The sequence below is a fragment of the Salmo salar genome, chromosome ssa22 (genome assembly GCF_905237065.1).
Source record: "Salmo salar chromosome ssa22, Ssal_v3.1, whole genome shotgun sequence".
Classification (NCBI taxonomy): domain Eukaryota; kingdom Metazoa; phylum Chordata; class Actinopteri; order Salmoniformes; family Salmonidae; genus Salmo; species Salmo salar.
In genome coordinates, this window is record NC_059463.1 from 4,199,582 (window position 1) to 4,212,656 (window position 13,075).

A 13,075-nucleotide genomic window follows, 5' to 3' on the forward strand; every position below is an offset into this window, starting at 1 on the left:
TCTCAAACATTCACTTCTCCTTGATGTAACCACATTGTCCGATTTCAAAAAGGCTTTACAGCGAAAGCAAAACATTAGATTATGTTAGGAGAGTACATAGACAAAAATAATCACACAGCCATTTTCCAAGCAAGGACACGTATCAATAAAACCCAAAACACAGCTAAATGAAGCACTAACCTTTGACGATCCTCATCAGATGACACTCCTAGGACATTATGTTACACAATACATGTATGTTTTGTTCGATAAACTTCATATTTATATCCAAAAACAGCATTTTACTTTGGTGCGTGATGTTCAGAAAATGTATTTTCACCAAAACCTTCGGTGAATGTGCACATGAATTTACAAAAATACTCATCATAAACGTTGACAAAATATATAACAATTATTTAAAGAATTATAGATAGACTACTCCCGGATGCAACCGCTGTGTAAGATTTTAAAATAGATTTACGGAGAAAGCACATTTTTCAATATTCTGAGTACAAAGCTCGCCATCACAGCGAGCTATACAGACACCCGCCAAGTCCGGGGCAACCTAAACTCAGAATTAGTGTTAAAAATATTCTCTTACCTTTGCTGATCTTCGTCAGAATGCACTCCCAGGACTGCTACTTCCACAAGAAATGTTGTTTTTGTTCGAAATAATCCATATTTATGTACAAATACTTCCGTTTTGTTTGTGCGTACATTTTACATTTTAGTCATTTAGCAGATGCTCTTATCCAGAGCGACTTACAGTAGTGAATGCATACATTTCATTAAAAAAAATTGGTCCCCTGTGGGAATCGAACCCACAACCCTGGCGTTGCAAACACCATGCTCTACCAACTGAGCCACACGGGACCTGCATACAGATCACTTGCGTACAGATCACTTATCCAAAGGCATAACGTGCGAGCGCGGAACCAGAGACGAAAAGTCAAAATGTTCCATTACCGTACTTAGAATCATGTCAAACGCTGTTTAAAATCAATCTTAATGGTATTGTTAACGTAAAATTGCGATAATATCCCAACCGGAAAATAGCATATTCATTTAAGAAGAAAAAAAAGGAACGGCGCGCTCGCGTGACTGTGCATATACAATCCCTTTGTTGCCAGGCAGACCACTCAGTAACTGAGCTCCTATTATCTGCCCAGTGACAGGAGAATGCTCAAACCACTTTCTGAAGGCTGTTGACAGCCAATGGAAGCCTTAGGAAGTGCAACGTCACCCCACAGATTCTCTATCGAAACTACAGTGTCTATCTATAACTACAATTCTCAGACTTTCCACTTCCTGCTTGGATTTTTCTCAGGTTTTTGCCTGCCATATGAGTTCTGTTATACTCACAGACACCATTCAAACAGTTTTAGAAACCTCAGAGTGTTTCCTATCCACATCTACTAATAATATGCATATTCTAGTTTCTGGGCCAGAGTAGTAACCTGTTTAAATTGGGTACGTTTTTCATCCGGCCGTGAAAATACTGCCCCCTACACCCCAACAGGTTAAGGAGAACATTAAATAAATCTGTTCCGTTTATTATAAGTACGCTTCGGAGTATTTAGTAAAAGAATCCAGCATCTTAGGATGCAACAACTGGCGACGAGGATAACGGAATCCTCAGACTCTGAAAACAAGGCTCCCCAAATTCTATCAGCATATCGATTGTGCTACCAGGGCTGGCAAAACCCTAGATCACTGTTATTCTAACTTCCGCGACACATATAAGGCCCTCCCCCGCCCTCCCTTCGGAAAAGCTGACCACGACTCCATTTTGTTGCTCCCAGCCTATAGACAGAAACTAAAACAGGAAGCACCCGTGCTCAGGTCTGTTCAACGCTGGTCCGACCAATCGGATTCCATGCTTCAAGATTGCTTCGATCACGTGGACTGGGCTATGTTCCGCATAACGTCGAAAAACAACATTGACGAATACGCTGATTCGATGAGCGAGTTTATTAGCAAGTGCATCGGTGATGTTGTACCCACAGTGTCTATTAAAACATTCCCTAACCAGAAACTGTGGATTGATGGCAGCATTCGTGCAAAACTGCTGCTATTAATCAGGGCAAGGTGACTGGAAACATGACTGAATACAAACATTGTAGCTATTCCCTCCGCAAGGCAATCAAACAAGCTAAGCGTCAGTATAGAGACAAAGTGGAGTTGCAATTCAACGGCTCAGACACGAGAGGTATGTGGCAGGGTCTACAGTCAATCACGGAGTACAAAAGAAAAACCAGCCCCGTCGCGGACCATGATGCCTTGCTCCCAGACAGACTAAACAACTTTTTTGCTCGCTTTGAGGACAATACAGTGCCACTGACACGCCCGCTACCAAAACCTGCGGGCTCTCCTTCACTGTAGCCAAGTGAGTAAAACATTTAAATGTGTTAACCCTCACAGGGCTGCCGGCCCACACGGCATCCCCGGCCGCGTCCTCAGAGCATGCGCAGACCAGCTGGCTGGTGTGTTTACAGACATATTCAATCAATCCTTATCCCAGTCTGCTGTTCCCACATGCTTCAAGAGGGCCACCATTGTTCCTGCTCCCAAGAAAGCTAAGGTAACTGAGCTAAATGACTACAGCCCTGTAGCACTTATTTCCATTATCATGAAGTGATTTGAGAGACTAGTGAAGGACCATATCACCTCCACCCTACCTGACACCCTAGACCCAAACCAATTTGCTTACCGCCCCAATAGGTCCACAGATGACGCAATCGCCATCACACTGCCCTTGTCACGCTCTGACCTAGGAGAGCTGTGTTTTCTCTGTTTAGTTAGGTCAGGGTGTGATAGGTGGGTGGGCATTCTATGTTTTGTTTTCTATGTTTGGCCGGGTATGGTTTCCAATCAGAGGCAGCTGTCTATCGTTGTCTCTGATTGGAAGCCATACTTAGGCAGCCTGTTTTTCCCTTTGTTTTCGTGGGATCTTGTTTTTGTGCAGCTGTGTGTGAGCAGCCCCAGAATGTCACGTTTGTTTCAGTTTTCACCTGTTTTCTTGGAGTTCACAAATAAACGATGTGGAACTACCGGCACGCTGCACCGTGGCTAATTTATTATATTTACATTTTAGTCATTTAGCAGACGCTCTTATCCAGAGCGACTTACAGTAGTGAATGCATAGATTTCATAATTTTTTCCCCCCGTACTGGTCCCCCATGGGAATCGAACCCACAACCCTGGCGTTGCAAACACCATGCTCTACCAACTAAGCCACACGGGAATAGAGGGAATACGAAGATAGCACTCGTGACAGAAGATCCCACCAAAAGAAAGCCAAGCAGCGTGCACTCACCAGGAAGACGAGCGGGACCAAGCAGTGTGGTTCAGAGGAATGGACCTGGGAAGAGATCCTGGATGGGGCAGGACCTTGGACAAGGCCGGGAGAGTATCGCCGCCCGCCGGACGAGTTAGAGGCAGCAAAGGTGGAACGGCGATACTGGGAAGAAAGGCTAAGAGAGCTACAGGAGCCCAAGAGGCAGTGCCCCAATTTATTTTTTTTTGGGGGGGGGCACACAGGCCAAGGCGGGTTTAAGACCTGAGCCAACTCCCCGTGGGGAGCGAGTGACTGTACAAGCACCGTGTTATGCGGTGGTGCGCACAGTGTCGCCCATGCGCACTCACAGCCCGGTGCGCTCGGTGCAAGCTCCTCGCCGTTGTCGTGCTAAGGTTGGCACTCAGCCAGCTTGGAGTATGCCCGCTCAGCATTCCGGCCCTCCAGTGCGCCTACAGAGCCCAGTACGTCCTGTACCTGCTCCGCGCACTCTCCCTCCAGTGCGCCACCATAGCCAAGTACGTCCTGTGTCTGCTCCTCACACTCTCTCTCCAGTGCACCTCCAGAGCCCAGTACGTCCTGTGCCTGCTCTACACACTCTCCCTCCAGTGCACCACCATAGCCCAGTACATTCTATTCCTGCTCCGCGCACTCTCCCTCCAGTTTGCCACCATAGCCAAGTACATCCTGTGCCTGCTCCTCGCACTCTTCCTCCAGTACGCCTCCATAGCCCAGTATGGCCAGTGTCTGCTTTGAGCACTCAGTCCTCAGTGCGTCTCCCCAGTCCAGTGAGACCCGTTCCAGCTCCACGAATAAAGCCTCCAGTGATAATCGATGGTCCGAAGCCTGTACATCTTAGTCATTTAGCAGACGGTCTTATCCAGAGCAACTTACAGTAGTGAATGCATACATTTCAATTCATTTCATTTTTTAATTCATTAATTTATTTTTCCCGTACTGGCCCCCTGTGGGAATCAAACCCACAACCCTGGCGTTGCAAACACCATTGCAGACACCATGCTCTACCAACTGAGCCACAGGGAGGCCATTTATGCTGCAGTAGTTTATGTGTCGGGGGTCTACGGTCAGTCTGTTATATCTGGAGTATTTCTCCTGTCTTATCCGGTGTCCTGTGTGAATTTAAGTATGCTCTCTCTAATTCTCTCTTTCTCTCTTTCTTTCTTTCTCTCTCTCGGAGGACCTGAGCCCTAGCACCATACCTCAGGACTACCTGGCATGATGACTCCTTGCTGTCCCTAGTCCACCTGGCCGTGCTGCTGCTCCAGTTTCAACTGTTCTGCCTACGGCTATGGAACACTGACCTGTTCACCGGACGTGCTACCTTGTCCCAGACCTGCTGTTTTCAACTCTCTAGAGACAGCAGGAGCGGTAGAGATACTCTCAATGATCGGCTATGAAAAGCCAACTGACATTTACTCCTGTGGTGCTGACTTGTTGCACCCTCGACAACTACTGTGACTATTATTATTTGACCATGCTGGTCATTTATGAACATTTGAACATCTAGGCCATGTTCTGTTATAATCTCCACCCCTCATAGCCTGGTTCCTCTCTAGGTTTCTTCCTAGGTTTTGGCCTTTCTAGGGAGTTTTTCCTAGAGATGATCCATGGCACGAAGCCTCTAGAGGTAATCCATGGCCCGGAGCCTGTAGCGATAATCCATGGCAAAAAGCCTGTAGGGATAATCCATGGCCTGGCACCTGTAGAGATGATTCATGGCACGAAGCCTCCAGTGATGATCCATGGCGCGGAACCTGTAGAGATGATCCATGGCATGGAGCCTGCAGCAACGGTCCCTAGTCCAGAACCCATAATGACGCTTCACAGTCCGGAGCCTCCAGCGATGCTCTCCAGTCCGGAGCCTCCAGCGACGCTCTCCAGTCCAGAGCCTCCAGCGACGCTCTCCAGTCCGGAGCCTCCAGCGACGCTTCCCAGTCCGGAGCCTCCAGCGACGCTTCCCAATCCAGAGCCTCCAGCGACGCTCATCAGTACGGAGCCTCCAGCGACGCTCCCCAGTCCGGAGCCTCCAGCGACGCTCCCCAGTTCGGAGTCTTCAGCAACGGTCCGCAGCCCAGCGTCTTCAGCGGCGGTCCGCAGCCCAGAGTCTTCAACGGCGGTCCGCAGCCCAGAGTCATCAATGGCGGTCCGCAGCCCAGAGTCTTCAATGGCGGTCCGCAGCCCAGAGTCTTCAACGGCGGTCCGTGAGTATGTGATCGTGAGTATGTGAAACCTTACATGGTCATAGAGAGGTGTAATGGGGAAAAGATAAAGATGGAGGTAGATACTGGGGCTGCCATGTCTATTATCTCAGAGAAGCTGTACAACAGCAGATTTAAGAAGCATAAACTGCAACCATGTGATGAGAACTTACTCAGCTCAGCCGATTCAGTTATTGGGACAGCTGGAGGTTAAAGTGAAATGTGGTGCTCAGGTGTTACCACTACCTCTATTAGTGTCAAAGGGAAGGGTCCTACGCTAATGGGGAGGAACTGGGTTCAGCACCTCAAATTAGATTGGTCAAGAGTGAACCATGTGTCAGATCCAGTTGCACAGCTGTGCGATAAATATGCTGAGGTGTTTAGTGGTGAAATAGTGGTTAAGGGAGTTAAAGCCAAAATTCAAGTGTAAGTGTCAGAGAAAGCTGTTCCAAAGTTTTGTAAGGCTAGACATGTGCCTTATGCACTCAGAGAGGCAGTAGACAAATAGCTTACAGAGATAGAAAAATAAGGAGTGATCACACCCATAGAATACAGTAAATGGGCAGCACCCACAGTTTGCGTTCCAAAGACAAACAGGGGTGAAGGAATATGTCATGATTGCAAGGTGAATGTAAATGCATGGGTATATGTGGACCAGTACCCCTTACCAAAGACCCAGGATTTGTTTGCTACTCTAGCCTGGGGTAAACAGTTCACAAAGTTAGACCTTACACAGGCCTACTAGCAAGTGGAGGTAGATCAAGAGTCAAAGCATTTCCTGACTATAAACACATTGAAGGGCTCCAGCTATATTCCAACGTATATGCTTTCTAGATGACATTCTTATCACAGGGAAATCGGCCAAGGACCTCTTACAGAATGTAGAAGCAGTGTTACAGAGGCTGCAAGAACGTGGATTAAGTAAACAGGGACAAGTGTGCAATTTTTCAGTCTAGTGTCTCTTACTTAGGTCGCAGGATAGACGAACAGGGGCTACATCCAGTGCAGGACAAGACTGAAGCCATAGCAAAGGCTCCACATTGGCAACTAACGTGACAGAGCTCAGAGCATATCTGGCTTTACTTACCTACTATGGCAAGTTCATAGAGAATCTCTCTACTCTCATCAAACCTATGGCAGAGCTCTTACATAAATATAGACCTTGGGTGTGGTCAGAACAATGTCAGCAGGCATTTGGAACAACACCGACACAGCTGTCTTCCTCCTCAGCTGTCTCCCTCCCCAGGTAATATTGGCATGTGATGCCTCACTATATGGGATGGGTGCTGTCATCTCACACACAATGCCTGACGGTAGTGAGAGGCCTATTGCATATGCTTCACGCACACTCACTAAGACAGAGGTGAAGTATGCCTAAATAGAGGAAGCCATAGGGATCATATTTGGGGTAATGAAGTTCCATGACTACCTATATGGCCGTAAGTTCACATTGCTGACAGACCATCAGCCTCTTGTGAAAATACTAGGATCAAAAACAGAGGAGTTCCAGCTCTAGCAGCAGCCAGACTCCAAAGATGGGTGTTAATACTAGCTGCATATCAGTATGACTTACAATACAAGTCCTCTCAGCAGCATGCTAATGCTGATGGGTTATCTAGGCTTCCCGTGTAGGGGTTCCAGAGAGCAATCCAAACTATCGAGTGTCATTTTTAGACGTACTTCCCATTTTAGCTAAGGACATAGCCAGGGAAACTACCAAGGACAAGGGTTTGGCAAAAGTGCAGCACTTCACACTTACAGGGTGGCCTAACCATGTTACTGATCCTGAACTAAAGCCTTATTGAGTGAGAAGGGATGAGTTCACTGTAGAAAGTGATTGTGTGTTATGGGGTATGAGAGCGGTGGTGTCGGCTACTCTACAATGGGACCTACTGAAGGAGCTACATGAAAACCACTGGGGCATGGTAAAAAAGAAAGCTCTTGCAAGGAGACACTTTTGGTGGCCCAGGTCAGACTCAGACATAGAAGACATGGTAAGGAGATGTCAGGTGTGTCAGTCTAATAGACATATGCCGAACCTTGCACCAGTGCATCCTTGGAAATGGCCTGAGAGGCCCTGGCAGAGCATCCATACACGTAGATTTTGCTCAAAAGGGAAAGCACCAGTTCTTAGTAGTTATGGATACATACTCACGCTGGCCAGAAGTAAAGTGTATGTGTCATGACTTCCGCCGAAGTCGGCTCCTCTCCTTGTTCGGGTGGCATTCGGCGATCGACATCACCGGTCTTCTAGCCATCGCCGCTCCACTTTTCATTGTTCCATGTGTTTTGTCTCATTTCCCCGCACACCTGGTTTACATTCATTCCCTAATCACACTCTGTTCCCCCCATGTCTTTGTGTGGAACTGTTTTGTTACGTGTTTTGTGTGACGCGCCAAGCTGGTTTTCCCCGGGTACCGTGTTTAACCCGAAGTATGTTTAATTGTTAAACATTTGCATCTTTGTGACCGTTGTCGCGCTTTTCACTTTTGCCATTGGCTGGAGGTTTTTTGACGCAGTTGCATCCGTCTGTTGTTGCTTCAGCCAAATAAAGTGTGCGCCTGATCACAACTCTCTGCTCTCCTGCACCTGACTCCTATACCAGTAGCGCACAACCTGACAGTATGAGTAATACTTCAGCTACAGCCACGGTAGAGACACTCTGTGGAATGTTCTCAGCCTACGGGTTAGTTGAGGAGTGTGTTTCAGAAAATGGGTCACAGCTGGTATCAAAAGAGATGGAGACATTCTTCCAGTTGAATGGGGTGAAACACATTAAGTCGGCTCCGTATCATGCACCTTCAAATAGCGCAGCAGAGCGACTTGTACAGAATCTTAAACAGGCTCTAGAGAAGGACAAGTGATCAGGACGGTCTGCACAGCATAGTGTGGACAACTTTCTGTTTGCCTACAGGAATACGCCACATGCCACAACTGGAAAAACTCCAGCAGAGTTGTTCCTAAAACAACAGGTTAGAACAAGGTTACCACTGGTTAAACCCAGTTTTTCAGCTGACATGCAGTCTAAGATACAGGACTGTCACGCCCTGATCTGTTTCACCTGTTCTTGTGATTGTCTCCACCTCCTCCAGGTGTCGCTTATTTTCCCCAGTGTATTTATCCCAGTGTTTCCTGTCTCTCTGTGTCAGTTCATCTTGTATGTTTTCAATTCAACCAGCGTTCGTCTTGTATGTTTTCAAGTTAACCTGTCATCCTGATGCTCGTCGTACCCTGGCTTTCCTCCGACAGCACTTCTGGTGGCCCACCATGGCTCCTGATGTCTCGACCTTCGGCGCCGCACGCATGGTGTGTGCCCAAAGCAAGACTCTGCGGCAAGCTCAGTTTATCGCTAACCTTATCACAGGGACTTTGAAGCACTAACTTACATCATCTGCATGCTGATCTTGGAATAAATTGACGATAGCAAAGATTCCATCTTTGACGACGCCACATAAATGGAATAGGTACTAGCTAGCTTAATAGTTAATATTTACGCGCTAGCTCTGCAAATTCAGCTAGAGTGTGTGTGAACCCTGCCAACATAAAACAAAACATTGCTATTGCGCGATTGACTGGATGAACCTCACATCAGATACGTGCATTGAGTGCCTTTCAGACAGTAGACACGACCCCTCTGTTACCTTGCCAACTAAGGAACTGGCAGTGGATCAAACCATTGTGAGGCAAAGGGTGGGGGGTCGCAATCTTTTGAAACTTAAAAACGCGCTATTAAGTGTCTATAATCCACACAATTGCTTTCATTGCGTATTATTAATATTATTTAAATTACATAGTTATGTTTACAGTGATATATTGGGGGGGACAAATCATATTTTTCCCAGGATGGGGGGGTCGTGTCCCCCCCATCCCCCCTGGGATTTCCGCCCCTGGATGCAAGGGCATTAAAAGTTCAATGATGTATTGGAGAGTTGGGCTGAAGACACTGTAGAGAGTAGTCGACTGTAATGCGTTAAGGAGAACATTAAATAAATCTGTTCCGTTTATTATAAGTACACTTAGGAGTCTTCAGTAAAATAACCCAGCTTCTTAGGATGCAACAGCAAGAGATATTAGAAAAAGGAGGAGATAGGAAACCCATTAGGCAGCAAATGGAGGAACGTTCAGTACCAGTCAAAAGTTTGGACACACCTACTCATTCAAGTGTTTTTCTTTATTTTTTACTATTTTCTACATTGTAAAATAATAGAGAATAAATCAAAACTATGAAATAACACATATGGAATCATGTAGTAACCAAAAAAGTGTTAAACAAATCCCCTCGTGTCTTTGGTCAAATGTCCTAGACAACTTTACATGCCAGTTGCAGATTGGTAAATGCTACGGTCTAGTGAGTTTCTTCTTCTTGTGTAGAAATTGAGAGTTTCACCATTTGAAACGTATGGACTACTGTGTCATGTTTTCTGGTCTGTAAAGTTTAAACCATTTGTCACATTCAGCTCACGCTGCACGTTGGCTGGTCTCGTAGTGGTCTCAAGGTTGATTATTCAGGTTCAGGCTCCCAACCACTTTACACGCCAGCAGCAACATGGTATGTTTTGGTCTGTAGAGGTTCAACCATTTTGTAACGTTCAGGTCATGCTGTCTGTCATGCGGTCTAATGTAAATTTCTTTACCATGGCTTTTATCCTCAGGTAAAAAGGGGTGTTTCAACACAATGTCTGTGCTCACATGGGCGTGGTTACTGACTGGGCACAAGTTTATATGAAAAACAATGATCTTATTTAGAAGGCTAAAATCACATTTCTGTCTTCACAAAAGTATTCTCATAATTAGTCATATATTTTATACAACATTTAGATGTAAACCTGATACATACACTTTCAGAGTTACAGTTACTTTGTTATACCATCCTTAACATCTCTAGGATAGGGGGCACCAAATCGTCCCACCTACGTAACAGCCAGTGTAATCCCGTGGCGCGTTATTCAAAAACCTCAAAAATGCAAAAACGTCCATTTTTCAAACATGTGACTATTTTACACCATTTTAAAGACAAGACTCTCGTTAACCTGTTATGGCTAGGGGGCAGTATTTTCACGGCTGGATAAAAAATGTACCCGATTTAATCTGATTATTACTCCTGCCCAGAAACTAGAATATGCATATAATTATTAGCTTTGGATAGAAAACACTCCAAAGTTTCTAAAACTGTTTGAATGGTGTCTGTGAGTATAACAGAACTAATTTGGCAGGCCAAAACCTGAGAAGATTCTGTACAGGAAGTACCCTGTCTGACCATTTCTTGGCCTTCTTTATCATCTCTATCCATTACAAAGGATTTCTGCTGTTACGTGACACTTCCCACGGCTCCAATGGGCTCTCAGAGCCCGGGGAAAAGCTGAATGACGTAATTCAAAGCCCTGGCTGAAACACATTATCGCGTTTGTCAAGTGGCCGATCAGGGGACAGTGGGCTTAGGCGCGTGCACTGGCCACCCCCGTCTTTCTGTTTTTCCCTCTATTTACCGAAACTCAGATTCCCGGTCGGAATATTATCGCTTTTTTTACGAGAAAAATGGCATAAAAATTGATTTTAAACAGCGGTTGACATGCTTCGAAGTACGGTAATGAAATATTTAGAAATCTTTTGTCACGAAATGCGCCATGCGCGTGACCCTTATTTACCATTCGGATAGTGTCTGGAACGCACGAACAAAACGCCGCTATTTGGATATAACAATGGATTATTTTGGACCAAACCAACATTTGTTATTGAAGTAGCAGTCCTGGGAGTGCATTCTGATGAAGACAACAAAGGTAATGAAACTTTTGTAATAGTAAATCTGACTTTGGTCAGGGCTAAACTTGGTCGGTGTCTAAATAGCTAGCCGTGATGGCTGGGCTATCTACTGAGAATATTGTAAAATGTGCTTTCACCGAAAAGCTATTTTAAAATCGGACATATCGAGTGCATAGAGGAGTTCTGTATCTATAATTCTTAAAATAATTGTTATGTTTTTTGTGAACGTTTATCGTGAGTAATTTAGTAAATTCACCGGAGGTTTGCGGATCTGATGAAGATCATCAAAGGTGAGTGCTGCATTTAGCTGTCTTCTGGGTTTTGGTGACATTATATGCTGGCTTGAAAAATGGGTGTCTGATTATTTCTGGCTTGGTACTCTGCTGACATAATCTAATGTTTTGCTTTCGTTGTAAAGCCTTTTTGAAATCGGACAGTGTGGTTAGATTAACGAGTCTTTCTAACCTGTTATGGCTAGGGGGCAGTATTTTCACGGCTGGATAAAAAACGTACCCGATTTAATCTGGTTACCACTCCTGCTCACTAACTAGAATATGCATATAATTATTGGCTTTGGATAGAAAACACCATAAAGTTTCTAAAACTGTTTGAATGGTGTCTGTGAGTATAACAGAACTCATATGGCAGGCAAAAACCTGATAAGATTCCATACAGGAAGTGACCTGTCTGACAAGTTCTTGTTCATCTTGGCTCTTTTTATTGAAGACTGAGGATCTTTGCTGTAACGTGACACTTCCTACGGCTCCCATAGGCTCTCAGAACCCGGGAAAAAGCTGAATGATATCGAGGCAGCCCCAGGCTGAAAAACATTATCGCCTTTGGTAAGTGGCCGATCAGAGGACAATGGGCTTAGGCGCATGCACGAGTCGACCCCATGCTTTATTTTCTTTCGTCTTTTTACCTAAACGCAGATTCCCGGTCGGAATATTATCGCTTTTTTACGAGAAAAATTGCATAAAAATTGATTTTAAACAGCGGTGGACATGCTTCGAAGTACGGTAATGGAATATTTAGAATTTTTTTGTCACGAATTGCGCCATGCTCGTCACCCTTATTTACCCTTTAGGAGTGTGTCTTGAACGCACGAACAAAACGCCGCTATTTGGATATAACTATGGATTATTTGGGACCAAACCAACATTTGTTATTGAAGTAGAAGTCCTGGGAGTGCATTCTGACGAAGAACAGCAAAGGTAATAAAAATTTTCTTATAGTAAATCTGACTTTGGTGAGTGCTAAACTTGCTGGGTGTCTAAATAGCTAGCCCTGTAATGCCGGGCTATCTACTGAGAATATTGCAAAATGTGCTTTCACCGAAAAGCTATTTTAAAATCGGACATAGCGAGTGCATAGAGGAGTTCTGTATCTATAATTCTTAAAATAATTGTTATGTTCAAAAATACAAAAACGTCAATTTTTCAAACATATGACTATTTTACAGCATTTTAAAGACAAGATTCTCGTTAACCTGTTAGGGCTAGGGGGCAGCATTGACACGGCTGGATAAAAAACATACCCGATTTAATCTGGTTACCACTCCTACTCAGTAACTAGAATATGCATATACTTATTACATATGGATAGAAAACACCCTAAATTTTCTAAAACTGTTTGAATGGTGTCTGTGAGTATAACAGAACTCAAATGGCAGGTCAAAACCTGAGAGATTCCTTTACAGGAAGTGGCCTGTCTGACCATTTCTGGAACTTCTTTGCCATCTCTATCATTTACTAAGGATCTCTGCTCTAACGTGACACTTCCCACGTCGTCCATAGGCTCTCATAGCCCGGGAAAAAAGAGA